Source organism: Sorex araneus, chromosome 7, assembly GCF_027595985.1.
Source record: "Sorex araneus isolate mSorAra2 chromosome 7, mSorAra2.pri, whole genome shotgun sequence".
Classification (NCBI taxonomy): domain Eukaryota; kingdom Metazoa; phylum Chordata; class Mammalia; order Eulipotyphla; family Soricidae; genus Sorex; species Sorex araneus.
The window spans coordinates 76,479,488-76,503,230 of NC_073308.1; positions in this window are offsets into that span (position 1 = coordinate 76,479,488).

The window sequence follows — 23,743 nt, forward strand, 5'->3', positions numbered from 1 at the left end:
CAGAACATGAGGAACTTTTGGAAGAAAGATTTTAAAAGATTTTTGAGGAAAAAAAAAAAGACTAAACGACCCAAAAAAGCATTCTCTTTTGTTCTATGTATGTAGAGCTACTCTAAAGCGGCGCAGCCGGGGTCTGTGCCCCACGCTCTCAGACTCACTGAGTGGAAGGGCCGCTAGGGCATCTTCCCTGTCCCGGGCAGAGAGCCGGCCGGGTCTCAAGAGCATATGGCAGGCCAGGGGAGGGTTCTGACCACAGAGGTCGACTTACAATTACTTCGTTGATAAGCATGGCAACTAAGATGGCCAAGAGAACGAACCACTACAAGGACAAGACCCTGCTGTGGGCTAAAATGTTGATTTAGGGTCAGTGAAAAGTATCAGTCACAGTAAGTTTTAAAATATTGGAAATTAAAATTAAAGAGAATCTGGTCTTGAACCAACTTTAAATCTCCTTGAAATGCACATTTTCCTATAATTTTGATAATGTTTCAATTGAATATTTTTTCAGAAGCTCAAGTCACTTTGGAAGTTCTCACGCTGCCCTAGTAATGAGAATTTTATTAAGAGAACATTATACAAACTCTGGGCCTGGGAGATAGTGTGGGAAGTAAAGTGCTTCTCTTGCATGTGGCTGGTCCAGGGCCCATCCCCGTACCCTATAGGGTCTCCTAAGCACTGCTGGGAGTGACCCCTGAGCACAGAGCCAGGAGCAAGCCCTGAGCACTGCAGGTGTGGCACAACCACGCTCACTAAAAGGAGCACCATGGAAACTCCAATAGGAGAATGGACTAGATGGAGGTTGCACTTCTCAGTCAGGAAATTTTGCAACTTGTTATCTTACTGAGTAATGAGAAGTGTTGCATCAAATTTTGAAGGTAAATAATTATGGATGATGAAAGCATCACAGAACTAAATAAGGAGGATGTTCGTACAGACCTGTGCTCAGCAGCTATTCTCGACTGGAAAACAGTCTCGCTGAAGCTGTAAGTTCATTAATTTTTCACAAAAGCAAAATGTCTAAGGCTGCACAATGGAAACCTGAGGTGAATTCAGGACAAGAAGGTGAGGCTCAAGGCTGGGGACAGACTCCTCAGCATGCCCAGAGGGCAAGAAGGCAAGTGACGGCGGGGTGGGGTGGGAGCGAGGGGCTTACATTGGGGTCACAGGCTCCATACCGCACAGTGAGGGCCTGGAAAAATCAGATTTCTGTCTATGGTGTTTGGTTCCATTTAGGAGCCGGCGCGCAGTTCTCCACACTGTTGGTCTCCTGGCCACAGCCGAGCAGCATCGCTGGGTCACGTGAACTTGCTCTGTCTCCTCATTCACTCAGTCCCTGTGATCCGTGTCTCCTCACCCAGTCAGACCCTGTGATCCGTGTCTCCTCATTCACTCAGACCCTGTGATCAATGTCTCCTCACCCAGTCAGACCCTGTGATCCGTGTCTCCTCACCCAGTCAGACCCTGAGATCCGTGTCTCCTCACCCAGTCAGACCCTGTGATCCGTGTCTCCTCACCCAGTCAGACCATGTGATCTGTGTCTCCTCATTCACTCAGACCCTGTGATCAATGTCTCCTCACCCAGTCAGACCCTGTGATCTGTGTCTCCTCACCCAGTCAGACCCTGTGATCCGTGTCTCCTCACGCAGTCAGACCCTGTGATCCGTGTCTCCTCATTCACTCAGTCCCTGTGATCCGTGTCTCCTCACCCAGTCAGACCCTGTGATCCGTGTCTCCTCATTCACTCAGACCCTGTGATCAATGTCTCCTCACCCAGTCAGACCCTGTGATCTGTGTCTCCTCACCCAGTCAGACTCTTGTGGATTTGTGACTCCTCATTCACTCAGACCCTGTGGAGTCACATCTCCTCATTCACTCAGTCCCTGTGATCTGTGTCTCCTTACCCAGTCAGACCCTGTGATCCGTGTCTCCTCATTCACTCAGTCCCTGTGATCAATGTCTCCTCACCCAGTCAGACCCTGTGATCTGTGTCTCCTCACCCAGTCAGACTCTTGTGGATTTATGACTCCTCATTCACTCAGACCCTGTGGAGTCACATCTCCTCATTCACTCAGTCCCTGTGATCTGTGTCTCCTCACCCAGTCAGACCCTGTGATCCGTGTCTCCTCATTCACTCAGACCCTGTGATCAATGTCTCCTCACCCAGTCAGACCCTGTGATCTGTGTCTCCTCACCCAGTCAGACTCTTGTGGATTTGTGACTCCTCATTCACTCAGACCCTGTGGAGCCACATCTCCTCATTCACTCAGTCCCTGTGATCCGTGTCTCCTCACCCAGTCAGACCCTGTGATCCGTGTCTCCTCATTCACTCAGACCCTATGATCCGTGTCTCCTCACCCACTCAGACCCTGTGATCCATGTCTCCTCATTCACTCAGACCCTATGATCAGTGTCTCCTCACCCACTCAGACCCTGTGATCTGTGTCTCCTCATTCACTCAGACCCTGTGGATCCACGTCTTCTCATTCACTCAGTCCCTGTAGGGAGCCATCTTACAGAGTTTGGCTCTTATCGTCTAGTCAAGCGGAGGCTGCTTGGGATTCCTGTGATCTTATCATTTCACCATTTGTCTCACTAGCCAAAGGCCATGCCTGATCAACATTCTACTACTGTTCCTATGGGGGTCCACGCATGCATACCACCCCCCTCCCACCAAGAGGTATAAGAATTGTAACTGCTGTGAATAAACTCTCTCTCTCCTCCTCCTTCTGGCTCTGCGTCTGTTCACTCGGTTACGTCCCCTCCTTAGCCCCACGAAGGGTCCTCCCTGCGGGACAGGATGGGACCCTACAAGTCCCTGTGATCCGAGTCTCCTTACCCAGTCAGACCCTGTGGATTTGTGTCTCCTTATTCACTCAGAACTGCTGCTGTATTTAGTTGTAATTCAGGTAATCTATTCACTGCCATCCTGTTGCTCATGGATTGCTCAAGTGGGCACCAGTAAATCTCCATTCATTCCTGCCGTGTGCAGTGTAGCCCAATGGCAGCTGCTCACTCCAGGAACACGGGGAGCACGTTATCGTTACGGTTCTTGGCACATCAAACACATCACACGTAGCTTGCCAGGCTCTGCCGTGCGGGTGGGACACCCTCGGTAGCTTGCTGGGCTCTCCGAGAGGTATGGAAAATGAGTAGGGAGTGTCCTATGATGTGTCGCGTGGCCACTGTGCAGCTGCGTGGTCCAGGAATATGTTCACTGTATGTGAAGCTCGGCCCAAGCGTGTGGGAAGCGGCCTGGAGCGTGGCAGCGATTGGGCTGTGGAGGTCGGCTGCCGGGGCTGGGCCCCTTGGGGCTGCACTGGGGTCTCTAATTTGCACGAGATTTTAGCAGACGCTCTCGGTCCACGGCTGGGGTGCGGCGAGAGGCGCCCCTCGGACCTGCTCATCTCTGTAGAGGAGTCAGTTTTCTTCCCAGGCTCCCACGAGCTCGGGAAAGGGGTGTGAGGAGGCTTGCTCTGGGGCGGGGCTGCCTCCCAGTCGCCGTGAGGCAGACTCAGTCACCCTCACGGCTACAGTTCCGCATTTATGAGCTGGCCAGGGAGCCCGACTCACAGAAACACTTCCAAGCCCTGAGACTGCAAAGGCAGCAGTTTTATGGACACCTCCGAGCCTCTCTGTAATGACGCTTTCTTCTTTGTCCAAAGCCAGGAGCCAGCGCAGCCCCCGCTTCAGGCTCCGAGGAGGCAGAGGGGCCTGCACCTGGTCCGCCGACGCGCTGGCTCGCCTCGCTCTGAGAGCACCCGGGCCCAGAGGAGGCCCAGCCCTGAAGTCGAGCTGAGCCAGGAGCAGACTCTCGCTCTCACTTCACTGTCCACGGCGACCCACGTCCTCGTGAGCTTCCACTCGTGAATCCTCAGCGACAGAGGCCAGAGACGGCCAAGGGCCCCCACAGGCAGTCTGAGCCCAGGTGGATGGGGTCTGGGAGACGGAGGAAGGGGGCTCCCAGCGTTCCTTCCCTCTCGCCTTGTTCTCACGGCCCCACACACCCCTGTTCCCCCCGTCACGGATTCTCACTGCCTTAGAACACGCTCATGTTCTATTGTGTGTTACAATAGGAAATAAACAATTACAAGCTCACCATCTGCCGATGACCGTCTTAAACTTGGGACTACTCAGCTTCTTTCCTAGGAGAGCACTCAGAAACTGCACTTTCCAAGCTGGACACCATGTTCTGAGTCCAAACCTAAGGCCTCGCTGAAAAAAAAAAAGTCAACCATTAGCAGGGGGTGCCTTCCTCGCAGTGTTATTTTGGGCCATTCCCAAAAAGGAGCATGGATCTCACATATAATTATTAGACACTTTCTGCTAAGAAGGCGCATTAATGGAGTGAACTTTTTATCATCTAAGACAGTATTTTTCAACCTTTTTCTGACTGTGGCACCCCAGTTCAATTAAGGGGGTCACGGGTGAAAATCACCAAGTGGGGGGCCAGACAGGAGACTAGGGGGGCGAACAGTATGACAGGGGGTCGCAGGAAGGAGATAAGATGAGGGGGGTCAAGGTGGGAAGTCGGTGAGAGACATGATGAAGATGTCTGACGTCCCCCGGGAGAGGGACGCTGAGAACGGCAGAGGCAGGAGGGTTTAATAAAGCAGCAGCCTGGGTATGGGTTACTGTTCCGACACTGGAATTTAGAGCTTACCCTCTCCAGATACCGACTCCGACAGCTCATATTCCTCATCTTTGAGGGCAGAGGACCAAGAGAATTTTAACCACAGACCGAAAGAAGAAATCGTTTTGGTAAACACTTGCATTGGGATATAAAGACACTCACGAGCTCCTCAAGGGAAATACGGTCTCTGGAGCTCGGGCTGCCCTCGGCCGGGCTCCTTGGGCCGACACACCAGACCCCGGGCCAGAACATCTGGGCGCGGGACCATCTTAAGTCTTTCCTGATCTCTTGGAAGCAAAACTAACGTCTTTACTCAGTTACAGTCGGTGCGTATAGTGGGCCATTGTATTTGTTTCACAACTGAACTTAAAATGAACTCCATCTCATGAAAGAATTGTATTTGAATGAGGAAAATTTATGGAAGAGTTCCAAGGACAAAACCACACCTTAAAGAACACACATATGTGCGCGCACGTGCACGCACACACAAACACACACACACAGAACTTTGAACATATGAACACAAAGCACTGTGGTCTTTTATAACACGAGTTGTTTAGTATTTTAGGTTTAATGGTGATTTTCCAATTAGTAAGTAAGATTAAAACTATTTCCATTTTATTAGTATAAATTTTCTTGAAAAATGATTAATGGTGTATCTTAGATAAGCAGCCATGTTGGCTCTTGTTACTCCTGGTATTGTTTCTCCAAATCGATCAGAAATCTGCTCTGAGTCCAACTGGACCCTGGCCTCTTTGAACTCTGGGATGTCCGTAACCTGAAATCATGAGTTGGGTTGGACAAGAGTACTTTGGAGAAGTTTAAAAAGCATTTTCCTTTTCCCTTACTTACTTATTAGGCCAAGTATGTTGCTGTTTGGCCAACCATCTGCAGAGCTGGTGTGACGTCATTCTCTGAGTCGCTGTCACAGAGTTCTTATCTGATCCTTGATGCAGAAAAGCCTCAAATGAAAACACTCAAGTGTGGGTCGCCGAGCACAAGGATGCAGCGAGACGTGATTTAAATTGCGGCTCTCTCAGTACACATTAAAAGTGTCCTTGTGCTTCTCAGATACACCCTGGTAATTCTTTGTATTCCTACTTTGGGTTTTCCTTTATTTTTTCACCTGGCGTTCATCCACTTTAATTTAAAGCCTTGGAGCGAGGGCCTGACTCATAGAAAGCGTTGTCTTCCAGATGATAATCAGAATCAAAGTCAGAGCAGTTCTGCGAGCGCTGCGATGTGTAACTGTTTATACTCAAGCGCTTTATTGCACTGCAATGTTTTTTCACGTTTTTCTGACTTTTTTTTTTTTTAGCATGAGCCCTTCTCTTGGTGGAATTGGATTAGGTTTAAATGCAAGCTGTACTGAATCAGATCAAAGGCGAGAATGGTATGATACAGGATAATCACCCCGTCTGGTGAGCGTGGGGGAGTGGTGCAAGCTACGGGCGGGTGGGCAGCGGGCAGGGCGGGTGGGCCGAGGAATCGGGGGTGCAGCCGAGGGCTGGGGTCAGTGTGGGGAAGGAGGCCCCGCCGGCCCTGGCCTCTCTTCCTCGGGGTCTCACACGCTCCCCGCTGGACAGACTTGCGTGTCCTCCCGTTTCACACAAGCCTTTCACTGAGTGCACTCTGTCCTTTAAAAAGTAATAATACGTTTCAAACGCATGTGTTGTTTGATGAGTCAGACTTTTCTTTGACGACAGTGTTGGTCCCCACCCCCCCACACCCTCCCACTAGCTGCTCCCCGGAGGAAGGGGCTGTGCGCTACAGGCCCCTGACCTGAGGGGTCTGTCCCGCTGCCCACAGGCCCCCAGCCGCACTCCTGGGCAGACGGGGAGGCCCTGCAGAGTGCAGGGCGTGGGTGTGGGCACGTGACGACAGCTGAGCCCTGGGGTGAGTCGCATCTTCCTCCTTCCCTGTGTCGGGTGGGGGGAACTCCCACGCGGTCCTCAGAGGGACCAAGGCCCCACAGGCCGCTCCCAGCCAGTCTGGCCAAGAGGAGGGGAGAGGAGGTGCTGGCCGGGCCTGCGGGGCCCCGAGGCTGCACTCGGTGATGCGGGGGGCCCAGGTGCGGGAGCAGGGCCCGCTCCCAGCCACGGCACCCTCAGCTCAGCCGCGTCCCCCTCTCTCGAACAACCCATCGTCCCTCCAGAGCGACCATGCCAGCTGCCTGCTTGTTCTCCCGTGGGTTAATCGCCAATTGTTTTCCCCAGAAACAGGATTCTCCTGGGCGCGAAGCACCCCTGGCCCGTCCCCGGCCAGCTAAGGGGACGCGTGTCGGAAAGGCTCGAGTCTCAGGGGTCGGCCCCTCCAGGACTCCTTGCGTGCCGTCTGCGTGATTCTAGTGAGCCTTCTCCAAATCTACCCTGAGCACTGGGATCTGCTATTTTGATCGTGGCGGGGTTTCATGCCGAATACGACCCGGCACCCTGCCCTTGTGCCCTGCATCCCCCCCCGCCCCCTGCCCCCGTCCGCCCCCTCACTTCCCTCCCCTACAGGCGACGCTTCAGGTGATGAGCAGTTCTCTGTCTCTGCTCTGTGTTGCTCCTCGACTGTGCTCCTCACCCCTACACTGAAGGGAGACCCTGCTCTGTCTGCTGTCCCCCGACTGACCTGCTCAGCGTGTTTGGTCTTTGGACCAGCTTAACCACTCAGTTGAACAACTGGTCGATTATTGACTCCGAAGGAGATAGTTGAGACCAACAATAGTGGAGGGGTGACGGGTTTCAGACACGATTTCGTCATTTGAATGAAGTAAAGTTGAGAACTGGCTTTTCCATTTGCATGTATTTACACATTATTGCTTCAACTAACAATTAATTTATTTTTTAATCTATCCACAGATTGACTCTTGAGAGTGGTACATGGAAGCCAATGGTTTTGTGCATAGCTGCAGGGCGTCTGCAAACTCTTTTAATCAACAGTTTTATTAAGATTGTTAATACTGGTATGGAGGAAAATACCCTCAGTATTTTAAGGTATACTTCCATTATCTCTGATCTTCAAATGTGGCTTGTCACTGCTAATATTAAAAACTTATATTTTTTCAGTCCCGAGAGAGGTAGTACAGCAGGTAAAACACTTCTCAAATCAGTTTGATCCTAGCACCAAATACATTCCCACCTGAGCACAGGGCCAGGAATACGCCCTGAAAACTTCCAGACATAACCTCAAATCAAACCAAACAAAAGTCCCTCTTTTTTTTTTCCTTGTGAAAATTATGTTGGTTTCATTGATAATAGTGCTCGGGGGCTGTGGACTCTACGTGGGTTGCAGTAGAATATCTAGTACTGCAAGTTCTCACTTTATTCAGGAAACTTTGCTTGGAGTTTTGAGAATCATTTCTGAATTAATGTACTTTCTCTGCCCTTTTATTTTGGGGGGGGGTCATCCCTTGCAAGGAATGTCCTGTTTGGGGACTTCTCCTGTTTGTTTTGTTTCATTTGTGATTGTTTTGGGCCTCATCCAGCTGTGCCCAGAGCCTACTTCCGACTCTGCACTCGGGGTCCTTCCTGGAAGAACTCAGGGGACCACGAGGGGTGCCAGGGCTTGACCCGGGTTGGTGTGTGCACAGCAAGTACCTTACCACGTACTATTACTTCCGTCTGCCAGAAATATCTTCATTCAAACTCTCGGGTTCTACACCTGTCCCACTAATTTCTGATCTTTTCAGAAAATTGCTCACGACACAGATCGTCACCTGGGAAGGGTTCCCCCCTCCTCCCCCCCCACCCCCACCCCCCGCTTCTCTTGCTCACGGCCCCACGGTCTGGACACAGCAACTTCCCTCACCGATCGGCCGGCATAAGACTAGATAGAAGACAGGACACATTTCCCAAAAAGAGCAATCAAAACAAAGTTAAGTTATAAAATAACTTTTTATTCCCCCCGCCCGCCCCCTCTGGCATTACTCTCTGCCAAGGCCCCAGGTGAAAGCAGGAGTTCAGACTACAGAGAACCAATGCCCAAAGCCCCGGGCGCTGCTGTGAAACCCAGGTGGAGAGAAGCGTCTGCAGTGCAGGCTGAACACTGAGGAGACCTCAGGGGGGCCCTCACTCCGAGCCTCAGGGAGGTCCTCACTCCGAGCCTCAGGGGGGCCCTCACTCCGAGCCTCAGGGGGGCCCTCACTCCGAGCCTCAGGGGGGTCCTCACTCCGAGCCTCAGGGGTCCTCACTCTGAGCGAGGCACGAAGGAGAACAGCAAGGGGCCCCCTCAGACAGAACCGCCCAGCAGCCCCTGACCTGGGGCTCTCCATCTTGGGAGAAACAGAGGTGCACGGCCAGCAGTGCCCAGTCAGGGGGAGGTGGCCGCACCCGGTGACTCACAGGCTCCGTATCGGCTCCGTGCCCCGTAGGTCTCCGTGCCCTCCCCAGGCAGCAGCTTGCGGTCCAAGTGGGGCAGTTCGGCAGAGGTTCCGGTGCGGCACGGCTGGGAGAGACTCGTGTGAGCCGTTCCCCGGCGGACCCACCACGCACTGTCTGACTCTGGCGCCCAGCTGGCCGCAGCGACCTGGTGATTCAGAGTCGGGGAATCGGCACAGCCTGGAACCCGACCACTCGAGACGCCCGTCTGGGAGGACAGGAAGGGTTCCTGCCACGGGCCTGCTCCCGCGTGAGTCAGCGTCCCCGTGACGTGCCCGTCACCCGAGTCCTGAGGAGACGCGCCCGGGGAGAAGGCTGGAAACGGCGACACGTCTCGCCTCCGTCACCTCACACGGACGGTCTCTGAGATGACGTGAAACCAACAGCCCCGCCTTGCCACTGACCGGTTCCCCGCTGGACTCTGACCCTAGACTGCCGGTCCTCACGCTTCTCCCGGCGCGGACCATCACCCTGCAGCAACCGGGCAGAGGCCACTGCACGGGCACTGAGCGCCCAGGGAAGTCTCCTGCTGCCGGTGGACAGCAGGCAACTGCAAGCCCCGTGCCAGAGCAGGAGGGCCGTGGGGTCGGGGGGCGGGGCCCGACTGCGCCGGACACAGCCCGGCTGGCTCCCCCAGCTGCCCCCTTCCCAGCCGTCACCCCTCCAGCATCGCGTCAGGTGTTTCCAGTAGTTACCTGCCAAGAAGGGCCGAGTGGGGCACCCGTCTAGCCGTGGCACTCGTCACGCAGGAAGTCCGGACAGAGCAGCAGGTGGTGCCCGCCTCCGGAGGGGACACCCCCACCACGCCCTCCGGCTGCTTGGGGCTGGGGACAGCGGGGGAGGGGGCCCGTCCTGCGAGCCTGTGCAGGCAGAGCGGCCGCCCACTGGCCAGCAGACACCAAGAGTGGCTCCCACCGCCTGTCCCCGCGCCACTGCAGGCCGGGCTGACACACCGGCTCACCTGCTCTCTTCAGGCACGTCCCTGACGGCCAGAACCGGAAACCCCTCCTACCTCCCCCACGCCCTGCGCAGGTTCCTCCACGCTGCCCACACGGCTGTTCCTAACCCCGTGGGTGTTCCGAAGACAGGCCCTGAGCTGGGAGGGGATGTCTGAACCTAGCCCGGCTCAGCAGATACGTGCAGTAAGAACACAGCCGCACAACCTTCCCTGGACACTCACACACAAGTGATACACTCGGGGATGGGAGAGTGTGTTTCTGAAAGGACTTTCAGTTCTGCAGCTATTTTTATTTTATTTATTAAAAAATAAAAATATAATATTATATATTGTAAATAAAATATAATTTTATTTATAAATTAATTATAATACCAATATAATATTCAATAAAAATGCTACTATGTGAATAGCAGTGTCACTGTTAAAATGTAATATTTGTATTTTGTATCTCTATTTTCAAATGATAGGACCAAGTTTGGAGAGTTTGGAGAACTTTAAAGTTGATGCAAAAAAAATGTATATTGTGCATTTTTTTTCTCTTTGGGTCACACCCAGCGATGCACAGGGGTAACTCCTGACTTTGCACTCAGGAATTACTCCTGGTGGAGCTCAGGGGACCATATGGGATGCTGGGAATCGAACCCAGGTCGGCCGAGTGCAAGCCCTACTCGCTGTACTATCACTCCAGCCCCAACTGTGCATTTTTTTGAGAGTTGAATTTTCTTGCTGGTAGGTCAGGGTGATGTTTCATGAGGATGACTTGTCCTCAGTTTGAATTAAAATCCGAGCTTAATCTGTGCACAAGCTTTAGTTTTTGAAAGCATGAACATGTTAAGGAAAAATCTAGAAAGTGATGAAAACCTCTCATAACACGACACAGTGATTCCCAAGACCAAAGGAGGCAAATAAATGTATCATGTAACACCCACATTCGTTCCACTCCACTCGAGAAATGCGCAGCTCTTCCATGTATCAAAGCCGCTTGGGCTGAGTTCTAATTGCTGCGGCAAATTGGCCGTCTGGTCATAAAGACCAAGTTCCTCGTGAGCCGTCCCTCAGAGCCGAGAACTGTCAGTCAGGGCAGCCGGAGCCCAGCTGACGTGGCCGTAGTTTGGGGGGCAGGGTGGGGGGAAGGAGGTCGCATAGCTGGCTGGCCGTGCTTAGAAACGGAGGTGGAGGGAGAGAGAGGACGAGTACACGAGGGAGACAGGGCTCCCCAGAGGGAAAGGTCGAGCAAGCACCCCGAGGAGACCAGCATAAGAAGCACGTGCGGTGGAGCCGCCCTCCTGGCCTGCACGCTCACCCCTCACCTCTCCCAGGGACACCGCTCGGAAGTGTAATTCCTTCCTTTTCTGTTAACTGAAATCTAATTTTCCACATGGAACGTCTTCACAGCCGAGTTCACACTGGCCTTGCAGAAACGTGAGTTGCTCCTGTAACGTACTGGCTTTTGTAATAGAATATAAACTTGTTGGCTTTCTCCTTTCTTCGTTTCCCTTTTGACGTTTGGGCCACCCCTGATCGTGTCCTGGGGCTCCTCCCAGCCCTGTGTGTGGGGTCTCTCCCGGCAGTGCTCAGAACACCCTTTGGTCCAGGGATGAAGCCCAGTATCAGCACTGTGTCAGGTCGTGCTATCTCTTCTGCTCACGCGCTGATTCCTTTATAACACAGTTGACACCTTTGCTGAGATATGACCCGTTTACATGGCACACAACTCCCACACGTAAGTGTAAGATGCAATGTTTTTAGTCTGTCCTCACAGGTACACAGCCATCATCACAGTTCCAGGGGATTGTCATCACCTCAAAACAACCCCTCCCCCCCGAGTTCTCTCGTGTCCCCGCCCCGCACACGCATCCCCCACTCGCAGACCCAGGCAGACCTGCTCTGTGGACAGCAATGTCAAGGAGAGTCCCCCCTCCTGGTCGCTTTCACCAAGCAAATGCACAGTAGGTGTCCTCTAACGACTGACCCCTGTCACTCAGTGGACGCTTGTCAAGGTTCCGGCCAACGGCACTGCCTCATGCTCCGGCCAACGGGGTAGGGAACATTTTATTTTTCTGTTTATCAAGTTGATGCATATTTGGGTCATTTTCTCTTTGGAGTTATTATAAATAATTTTTCCATGAACATCTGTTCGCAAGTTTCTGCGTGGATTTATGTTTCCAATTCCCTTCTTATATACTGCAGATTGGAAATTCTGGGTCAGACGATAACTCCAAGTTAAAACTTCGGAGGAACTGCCAGACAGTCTGCGAAGGGACTGCATCAGCTTTCGTCCCCAGGAGCAATGTGTGAGGTTTCCAAATCTTCTACATCCTTGCCAGGACTTATTTATGCTTTTGATTATAATCACCCCAGTGGGTGTGAAGTAGTATGACTATGGCTCTGGTAAAAGTTCCTGGATGCTTAATAATATTGAACATTTTCCCTGTGTTCCTGTGTCTGTTCTCTGAAGAAACTTGAAGGAATGCCCATTCAGTTATTTGCCTGTGTATCCATTGTGTTATTTTTCTTTCTATTGTTGTGCTTTGAACATTACTTATGTATTCTACGTACAAGCTCCTAGACAGATTCAGACTTGTAAACATTTCCTCTTGGTACTGAGTTAGACTCTCACACTCGTGATGGCATCCTTAGAAGATAATAAATTTTCACATTTGGATGAAGTCCAATATATCTTCTAGCCTACATATTTTTGTGTGTTTGATTTTTGTCACTTGTACTTCTGGTGACGTTTAAGAAGGCTTGGTGGTACCAATGTTGTGGAGAATTACTCCAAGAAGTCTTAAAGCTTTAGCGCTCAGAGTCCGTGGTGCATTTTGAGTTACTGTCTGGATAAGACATGAGAGGCATACACATATTCACTCTTTCCTGTGTTACTATGGGCTTATCCTGACCAACAGTGAAACATTGGCATTAGCAAGGCATAGAGCTCAGTGGCATAAAAGACATCCAGAAATGAGTCCCTCCCGCTCCAGTTAATTGATTTGTGATGAGAAAGTCCAGATCAGAGGGGGAGAGAATAAACAGACTTTGATAAAAGATATAGGAAGAACTACCTGTCTGCATGAAAGCCTTTGGTTTCAATTTTTTTATTCATCTACTAATCATTATATTTGTTCCCATTAACATTTTTATTGTACTTGTTTCATTTTTGGGGAAACACTTTACTGAGATTCCCTGGTTTACAATAGCATAATGGCCGTTTCTCAGACTTTGTTTTCTTTTGCATTTATTGCCTTAAGAAGAGAAGTGTCCAGGCTGAAAGAACACTGTGCCCCGGGAACCTTTTCTTTCACTATTCCTGTCCTCGGCAAAGTCCCGCACACCGCCAGGAGCCTTGGCCGTCCCCACAGACAAGGCGGCACTGGGCTCCCTGAGCGTGAGAGAGCAGACCCTCACGGCCTTGCTTGCACCGTCAGTGGGGTCTGGCGTCGAGGGTATGAGCCGTAAAAGACGATTAGTCTGGAGGCGGGAGAGGGAGGACACAGGGAGCACTGACAACTCCGTGGCCCTCCAGGATTTGCCCTGAGAACTCACACACGGTGCCAGGCGCGAGCCCTGCGCACGGCCAGGCGGGCCCCAAACCAAAACACAAGAGTCTCAGTTTGGTCTTGTGTCTCTTTGGAATTATGTTAACTTAAAGGTTTATTCAACTATACTCCGTTTGCTCTATTTAACCTGAAAAAATAAGGCATTCTAGCCAAGAAAATTCTAAAATTCAATGTGGCTGGAGCGATAGCACAGCGGGGAGGGCGTTTGCCCTGCATGCGGCCAACCCGGGTTCAATTCCCAGCATCCCACATGGTCCTTTGAGCACCGCCAGGGGTGATTCCTGAGCGCAGAGCCAGGAGTAACCCCTGTGCATTGCCAGGTGTGACCCAAAAAGCAAGAAAAAAAAAAAGAAAATTCTAAAAATCAAAATAAAAGTCCTGAGGTAGCTTTATCGGATATTAAAATATATGCTGAAATGCAACATTTAAAATCTGTTAGGTACAAGTTAATGAGTAGAGCACTGTGAGTAGATCCTGTATCTTAAGTAAATGTAGCTGTGATAACCTGGTAGCCCTCTGGGAGCTGCCTCACAAATATGAAACGGCTGTAAATAAATAGGATATACATGCACATAAAATGGCACGTGCAGGGCCAGAGAACAGTGGGTGAGGTGCTCGCCTTGCACAGACCCGGGCCCACGCCCAGTGTTGACAGGTGAGCACTGCCAGCCCGGAGCACTTAGCGTCAGTGAACCTCACAGAGTAAGGACCTGCCTAAGTGTTGGGGGCCACCAAGACGGGGCATCAGTGGCAGGAAAGCCCTTACTGCCTGGGTCCCTGTTTAATCCTCAAATCCCTGCTGGACGGAGGGGCCTTCGGCCCTGGACACTGGGCATGCCAGGGCTCGGCCCTGGGCGCTGGGCCCTGCCCGGCAGTGTCCCCGCGCTGGCCTGGGCTGTGCGTGACCAGCAGGAGCCCCCCAGAGCCCGGTCCTTCCCCAGAGTGTCCCAGGGGACGTCGGCAGCCCGTCCCTCCAGCCCGTCCCTCCAGCCCATCCCTCCAGCCCATCCCCTCCAGCCCGTCCACTCCAGCCTCCCCTCCAGCCGTCCCCTCCAGCCTGTCCCCTCCAGCCAGTCCCTCCAGCCCGTCCCCTCCAGCCCGTCCCTCCAGCCCGTCCCCTCCAGCCCATCCCCTCCAGCCCGTCCCCTCCAGCCGTCCCCTCCAGCCACGCACAAACATTCGGAACCCGACAGCAGGTCCGCCCGGGTGAGTGAGTGACTCGCGGCAGGACCCGAGATTTCCAAAGCTGACTGACTTGTTTCGTGGCACAGTGGAGATATTTACTTTGGCTGGAAAATGGTTTTCAGGCGAAGACAGAAATGCTGACCGGATCCATGGGGGCTGGTCCCCCCCCCCCCGGGCTTCTGAGGAGAGCCCCACCCCAGTCTGTGCTGGGGAGACGCGAGGCCGCCTCAGGGCTGTCCCCTCCCCCTCCCCCTGAGGGACGGTGCCACTCTGGCGACAGCTCTCCCCCAGTGGGCACGGGCGCCCTCGGTGACCCCTGACCCGGCCTGGCTCCTCCTGCTCGCAGATGCCCACACGCCCCTGCGGGGTCCAGCACGCAGCCCGACGGCACGGCTCCTCCTCGTGTGCGTCCTCGTGCCTCTGCAGCGCCCACTGTGCGGACTCCCCGCGACTGCCCTGCACTTGCCGCCACTCAGACCATGTCACAGGGACGTGATCCCCTGGTTGGGGCGGGGGGGAAGTGCCGTTGGTGTGAGTCCGCCGCCGGCTTCTGTGCGGGGGCCTCATTTCCACACAGCAGCTTCCCGGGCCGACGGTTCCCCGGGAGCCGTGTGCAGACCTGCGTTCCCGGGGTGCAGGGGTGTCCTGCTCCCTTTGCCTCCCAGGGCTGTGCGCCGGGGCCCCCTGCCCTGTGCTGGCGGGGTCGGCAGCCCTGTGCTGCATGCCCGCAGTTCTGTACTGCAGAGAACGGGGGTCCCCAGAAATTCATCTCCTTCCCCCCAAACACAAGATAAATGTGAAAGAGGAAATTGAGCCTTAAAAATTCTTTGTATTTTCAAAAGTTCACCTACGTCGTGCTCCACAAAATATGCTTCTGGGATGGGAATTCATAAGAAAGCAATTACTGGGGCTGGAGCGATAGCACAGTGGGGAGGGCGTTTGCCTTGCACATAGCCGACCCGGGTTCGATTCCCGGCATCCCATATGGTCCCCTGAGCACCACCAGGAGTAATTCCTGAGAGCAAAGCCAGGAGTAACCCCTGAGCATCACCGGGTATGACCCCAAAAAAGCAAAAAATAATTTAAAAAGCAATTATTAATTTCAAATAGCGAAGTGTGTCTTCTTCCGTATGACCCACTTTGTCAGCTGGAGTTGAGTGATGGGGCGGGGGGGGTCCTGGCTACCTCTGGTGGAGGCCAAGTTAGCAGGAAACAAGCAGTCATCCGCACCTCACCTCAGGCTACGTGGACCAAGCACGGTCACAGACGACAGCATCCCCCATCCAGAAGGAAGCAGACAGAACCCGCAAGGAGCGTGAGCTCCAACCAACCCTGTTCCACTCCTAAATACTGAATTCCTTGGCTTCAGCTTAGCCGATATCCCCGTGTCTTAAACCAGCCAGCACACAATCTGTGGATGGAATGGTGAACAAACTTTAATTATTTACCAAGTGTTTTGCTCTTTTATTTATTTTTATCTTGACCTGTGTTTTATTTTTAAGCAAGGAAGACAGCTACATGAGGGCGTTAGGCCACAGTTCCTGGTCTCCACTGCCCGTGTTGGCAGAAACACCCTCGGACATCACACTGGAAACTCCGGCCGTTTCCCGAGATTCTCTGTTTTCTTAACTCTGCTTTGTTCCTCGTGTTTTGTTACTCATTTTGGGGGCTAAACCACTTATCCTAAGGAACTAGCCCGTGCCTTTTGGAGTATACTGAATTATTACGGCAAGGGCCGACACACTCACCACTCCCCTTTGCTCCTGTGCTCGCAGGAATTTGGGTAGTCCGACTGTCAATATTGCAGATTGCTCAGGGGGAGGGGGAGCCCACACAGTTTGTTTTTGAGGGTAACGTGCCGTCTTCAGCTGAACGTCCTCTGGAACTAGGAGAGCACGCGCACGGCAGGCTGGGCAGAGCCCTGGAGCTGGCGGCCTGTGGCCGCTCACGCCAGCAAAGCACCAGGGACCGAGCAGGGTCCTCAGGGTCCCTCCTGTGACTCGGGGCACGGGCTTGGCCCCTTCCTCTGCGGCTTTGAGGCCTGGAGCACAGTTTAGAAACTGTGATTGGCCAGAGGCGTCAGCGGGACAAAGTGTCCCCAGGACCACACACCGTCCCGAGCACCGGCGAGCACGAGCTTCTGAGTGAGGCCCCAAGACACACTAAAGAAATAAACGCGTAGAGAGGTAGACGAGACGAGAAGTCCCAGGGCTCCTCCCGCCTCACGCAGACTTTCTCCCCTCGCCCCTGCAAACAGGTCGGGAAGCTGAAAGGAAAGAAAGGACCAAGCCTTTTGCCTGCAACTCAGTTCCTGGAGGTCTGAGCACCAGGTCTCAGGAGCACGGGGCGTAGTGTCCAGGGCCCGGCCCTGCTCCCCTCGCCCTGAGGCCCGGCCCTGCTCCCCTCACCCTGAGGCCCGGCCCTGCTCCCCTCACCCTGAGGCCCGGCCCTGCTCCCCTCACCCTGAGGCCCGGCCCTGCTCCCCTCGCCCTGAGGCCCGGCCCTGCTCCCCTCGCCCTGAGGCCCCAACCCTGCTCCCCTCGCCCTGAGGCCCCAACCCTGCTCCCCTCACCCTGAGCCCCGGCCCTGCTCCCCTCACCCTGAGGCCCGGCCCTGCTCCCCTCACCCTGAGGCCCCAACCCTGCTCCCCTCGCCCTGAGGCCCGGCCCTGCTCCCCTCGCCCTGAGGCCCCAACCCTGCTCCCCTCGCCCTGAGGCCCCAACCTGCTCCCCTCACCCTGAGGCCCCAACCCTGCTCCCCTCACCCTGAGGCCCCAACCCTGCTCCCCTCACCCTGAGGCCCCAACCCTGCTCCCCTCGCCCTGAGGCCCGGCCCTGCTCCCCTCGCCCTGAGGCCCGGCCCTGCTCCCCTCACCCTGAGGCCCGGCCCTGCTCCCCTCACCCTGAGGCCCCAACCCTGCTCCCCTCGCCCTGAGGCCCCAACCCTGCTCCCCTCACCCTGAGGCCCCAACCCTGCTCCCCTCGCCCTGAGGCCCGGCCCTGCTCCCCTCACCCTGAGGCCCGGCCCTGCTCCCCTCACCCTGAGGCCCAGCCCTGCTCCCCTCGCCCTGAGGCCCCAACCCTGCTCCCCTCACCCTGAGCCCCGGCCCTGCTCCCCTCACCCTGAAAGAAGTGGTCCCAATCTGTCTCATTGCATGGGGCAGGGGGAGTGAGCACGAATGTGACGCTGGTTTGGGGAGAAACGGGCCGGAGAGCCCATGTCTACGTGAGGCCACCATGTCCCTGCTTGACTGGAATAAGGAGATGGCACTGTCTGACCACAGTGTGGACAGGCATCATGGCCGGGTTCGAGGGGGCATGTCGGGGCAAGGACAGGGGAGCAGGGTCAGGGCCTCAGAGGCTGTGGCGTGGGGTCGATGCTCTCTCTGAGAGTCACCGGAGCCGCTCCAGGGCCACAGTTGTATCAAGCCCCATCTCTGGGCCAAGTTTCAGCCCCGGAGCTGAAGACGGGACTGGAGTGCCCTGAGCACCCCAGCACGCTGGGCGCTGCCGTGGCCTCGGCGGGGGGCTTGCTGGCAGTAGTGAGTGTCCTCGTCAAACGCCCTGGGAGTAAAGGGCGCCGTGCTGGTCTCTGCTCCTGGTAATGCTGAGAGCTGCTCCCAGCCTCGGGCCTGAGGTGAGTCAGAAAATCAAAACCGACATGAGAAAATTGCGTGTTTTCCCAGGTGGCCGCTGAGGGGAAGCTCCAGCTATTTCAGGAGCAAGCGTGTCGTGGCTGGCTGAGGAGTGGACAGCTCTCCCCAGGGGCAGAACCACGGCTCCGCTGAGGAGTGGGAGCTCGGCCTCCGGGGGTGGGGGCTCTGCCCGGGGAGCTCTGTCAGGCTTGTGAACGGGATGTCCTCAGCGGCTCCGGCCAGAGCTGCGCCGTGTGGACTCTAGTTAGTCAAACTCGGGGTCTGGGAAGTGAAGGGAGACAGTGGTCTCCCAGCAGGGATCCCGCAGCCAGAGGTCTGAAGCGACAGGCCTCCTGTTTGCTTTCCCGTGGAGGGAAATCCTGGCGGTGAGGAGACCCCTGGAGACCCGGACCCGCGTCCCCTCCACGGCCCAGGCCTTCAGTGAGACCCTCGGGAAAGCCAAGCGCTGGTGCTTGCATTTCAGGGCACCAGAGAGTCAGAAGCCCAACTTCCCGGGGAGACCAGCTCCTCTCGCCCATCGTGACACAGCGTGACACGGGGACGGGCCCAGGTGGCGTCACAGGAGCCGGGCAGCCCAGCCACAGACCCCGCCACGTCTCTGGACAGGTCTCACCTGTGCTGGTGAGGCCGGAGCCCGTGTTCTCCGTAGAAAGGAACACCTGACCGACAGGCCACAGGCTCCGGAGAGAGTGCCGCCATCCGCGCTGTCGGCTGCCTCCCAGCCCGTGGCGGGGAGCGGCCAGCACCCGTGAGGGACCGCGCTCTGCTCCCACACTCCCGAGGGAACCGCGCCCACGGCCGCGGCTGCGTCTCCTCCGCCCTCGTGCTCTCTGGCCCGCAGGGGAGTGTGAAACAGTGACTCCACACTTCACGTTTTCTCCAGGATCCTGGGTTCCTTCCTACTCACAGTCCCTAATCCCTCCGTGACTTAAAACTAAATTGAATTTAAGGACAAAATATGAAGAAAAAAAAAAAGAGACGTACATACTTTTACTTTTCCCTCCCCTGAAAACACACATACTTTTAAAATATCGGTCTCAGATTCAATTTTCTTAGCATCTCTGATTATAACGAATAATACATGTTCTTATTAGCCACAGATGCTAAACTTGGATTTTCCCATTTACATTTGGTTACATAATAACGTCTGAGAAAAAATACTACGAGAAAACAAGTGAGAAAACAATGTTTCCCTTCTGACAGATTTTTAAGCCTGAGGAAGAGCCTGGGGAGCCCAGCTGGCCGGAGTCAGCCCCCTCCGCTCCCTTTCCCAGACGGGACGGGGAGGGCGGGGACCCGCCACTGGGCTTTCCTTAACCCCCGGCGGCTCCAGGGGCTCCTTCGGGGCCTCGGTTCTGGGTGTGCAGCGGACTTTGCTGGAGGCTCTTTTCTCGCCCGCGTGGACGGAGCTGCCTGGCCACGGGCGCCCCAGACACTGTGAATCTTAGGGGGGGACACAGGAGTCGAAACACTCGGATAACACCCGATCCCCAGGACTCGGGAGAGACCCAGTACCCCGAGAGCACTGCGCAGTGAGTCCTGGCGCCCTGATCGTGGCCGCAACATCACCCCCTGGGCTCTGCCCTCCTGCCAGGCCGGGCTGCACTGCTCTCCACTTCCCTGTGTGTCCACGCCAGCCGCGTCCACCAGGCTGTCCCTCGCTGAGCACGGGGCACCCTACTGGGGTGACCGTCCCTTTGCCGAAGCCCCTCGTGCTGCACGTCCTGCCACGCCTCTCTCTGCCCCTCTGTCCTCTCTGGGAAAGTGCTCTAGGCGACGTCCCCCCAACATTTGTGGCTCAGCCTTCAGCCCGGGCTCCGGAGCACTCTACTCGACCAGACCCAGAGCCGTGCCTGAGGCCGGCAGATAACGTCCTCCTCGGGGCTCGGGCCTCACACTCTCGGCGGGCCAGACTGTATTCCCAGCCGCGCTCTTTGCCCGGCCCTGACCAGAAAGCTGCTCCCTGAGTTTACTTGCTCACTGACAGTTTCCTGTTCCTTAACTTGCATTTATACCGGCATCCACTTTACCCCGAGGCCCCTTTCTGAGTTAAGGGCGTTTCTGTGATTTGTTCCAGGGTTTGGCCGTTTGGATTCAGCCTCTGGCACCCGAGAGGCCCAGGACGGTTTGGTGCGACACCAGCCCGCCCCCTGGAACAGCTTCTGTGTCTTTGTGACGGTCACGAGTGCGGGTTACTGAGAGGCGTTTGTGTCTCTCTGTTCCAGGTTTCTGGCCCCATCCAGGCTCTCACTCGGCTGCCTGCGCATCCGGCCCCGGGCGGGGCCCACGGCCAAGTCTCCCGGAGGCTAACGCCAACGCTGAGACTTTCCTGGACTCCGGGATAAGTCTGTCAGAGGCAGCAGGCAGGTCCTCAGGGGCCTCGGCGACATCCAGTCAGGCTCTTGCCCGTCTCAGCGGAGGGGGGAGGGGGCTCCGCGTTCTTCCCACGGTTCTCTCCGTTGTCTTTATACACGTTACTGACACGCTTTGTGAAGTGCGTAGCCACGGCTCGTATTTTCCAAGTGATTCTAAATCATACTAAGTTCATCACGTGGGTCACCACGTGTTCACTGTCTCTGCCTTGTCTCCTGCAAAGCTGCTGAACTGACACGTTCTAAACTGTGTCTGTGTGTGGAGTCTCTGGAGCTCTCTACTCAGGAGGTCCTCTGTAATCACAGACCTTCGTATTTCCCTATCACAATTTCTTTTCTTTATTTTCTTATCTTATTGCACTGGTTGGAATTTCTGAAAACATGTTAAATAAGAGAGGAGAAGAAGTATTCATGACTTGGTCCAGAATTTAAAAGGAGAGTATAAAGTCTTTCTCCACCACTACACTCCTTGGTACAAGTTTTTAATAGGTGATAGTTACCAGGTTACTGTCTTTTTTTTTTTTTTTTTTTGCTTTTTGGGTCACACCTGGCGATGCACAGGGGTTACTCCTGATTCTACACTCAGGAATTACTCCTGGCGGTGCTCAGGGGACCATATGGGATGCTGGGATTCGAACCCGGGTCGGCCGTGTGCAAGGCAAACGCCCTACCCGCTGTGCTATCGCTTCAGCCCCTACTGTCTTCATTTTTAACTGACTGAAAGCTAATTGTCACTGTCACTGTCACTGTCATCCCGTTGTTCACCAATTTGCTTGCATGGGCACCAGTAATGTCTCCATCGTGAGACTTGTCATTACTGATTTTGGCATATCGAATAAGCCAGGGGGAGCTTGCCAGGCTCTGCCGTGCAGGCAGGATACTCTTGGTAGTTTGCTGGGCTCTCTGAGAGGGATGGCGGAATCGAACCCGGGTCGACACTAATGAATATTGCTATAAGGCAAATAACTATTGTACTCCCATTAAAAAATCATGCAATCTTTCTTCCCTTGTCTGCTAATTGCTCTAGTAACTTTTCAATGGACCAAGGAAATTATCTCCCTGGAATACACATTCATTAGACCTTGGTCCATAATTATTTATGCACTTCTAGAGTTGACTTGTTAATCGTGTGTCAGGAGTTTTATACCTAGGGACATTGCAATAACAATCTGCTGTCTTGCTTTTTGCACTGTTTTTAAGTGGTTTTGCATCAGGGTGAAAATGAGTTGGGAAGTATTTTCTGTTCTATTTTTCTCAAAGATATTTTGTAAAATTGGTTTTAATTCTTTTTCAATGTTTGTGCAGATTTCTAAATATTTTAATCAATTCCATCTCTTTTTGTGTTTAGTATGTACTTTTCAGATATTTTCAAAGAAATATTTTCCAATCTCTGGTTCAAAAATATTTGAAAGTTTGCTTCTCATATTTAACCTTTCATCCACTATAATTCCTATTTTTATATTGTATCAGTAGTTTCTCTATAGTGTAAGACTGTTTACATAGTTTCATTCACAATCCTTCACCAATGATGCTTTATTACATAATGGTGTTTAGGGGGCTGGAGCGATAGCACAGTGGGTAGGGTGTTTGTCTTGCACAAGGCCAACCCGGGTTCAATTCCCAGCATCCCATATGGCCTCCTGAGCATCACCAGGAGTAATTCCTGAGTGCAGAGCCAGGAATAGCCCCTATGTATCACCAGGTATGACCCAAAATTCAAAAACAAACAAACAAACAAACAAAAAACACATAATGGTGTCTTCAAAATTCCATAAAATCTGGATCGTATTCATTGTTTTATTTTTATGTTTCTGTTACAGTGCTTTGTGTCTTAGAAAATACAAGATAAAAACTAGACCCACTTAATTTTGTTCTGGGTTGCCTTATCATTACATTTAATATCAACATCAACATTAGATTTACCAATAAACATTAAGATTAAGTAGGTAAGGGATATTCCTGATAACCTTTCAGTATCTGTATTGCAAACCACAATGCCCAAAAGGAAGAGAGGGGGGAGGGAGGGAGTGAGAAAGGGAGGAAGAGAGAGAGAGGGAGGGAGGGAGGGAGGGAGAAAGAGGGAGAGAGAGAGGGAGGGAGGGAGGGAGGGAGGGAGGGAGGGAGGGAGGGAGAAAGGGAGAGAGAGAGGGAGGGAGGGAGAGAGAGGGAGGAAGAGAGAAAGGGAGAGAGAGAGGGAGGGAGAGAAGAGAGGGAGGGAGGAAGGGAGGGAGGGAGAAAGGGAGGGAGAGAGAGAGGGAGGAAGGGAGGGAGGGAGGGAGAAAGGGAGAGAGAAAGGGAGGGAGAAAGAGAGGGAGGGAGGAAGGGAGGGAGGGAGGGAGAGAGAAAGGGAGGGAGAGAGAGAGGGAGAGAGAGAGGGAGGGAGGGAGGGAGGGAGAGGGAGGAAAGGTGCCTGCCATGGAGGCAGGTGGGGGGTGGGGGAGGAGGGGGAGGGGAGGAACCTGGGGACGCGGGTGCTGGGAAATGCACGCTGGTGGAGGGAGGGGTGTTGGGACACTGTGACTGAAACCCAATCACGAACAGCTCTGTAAGGGTCTATCTCACAGTGATTCAATAAAAAAAGGGTTTTTGCTTTTTTAAAAAAAAAAGAATTCTTCAAATGTCCAAGTGAAGGGCCAAGAGACTGTCTGGGGTAAGGCTCTGCCATGCGAGCGACCGGCCTGGCGGCCTGGCCTTGCTCCCTGGCACGACACTGGTGCCCGCAAGCACTGCCCGAGTGACCCCTACGAGCAGAGCCGGCAGTGACCCCCAGGCATGGCTGATGTGGCCCACCACCCACAATTGTCCAAGTGAATGTTTTATTGCTATTTCGTCAAATTATTTTAATTATTTTATTACACTTTGTTTCGTTACAGAATTTAGAATATCGATGACATTCCCTCATAATTACAGTATTTCTGTCTTTTCAAATCTTCTGCTGCTGTGAGAAACTTTGTAATGGCTTCTGGCTGATATGGAGATTTGTTATTAACTCACTCAACACTCTTCTGCCGTATGCAGAGTT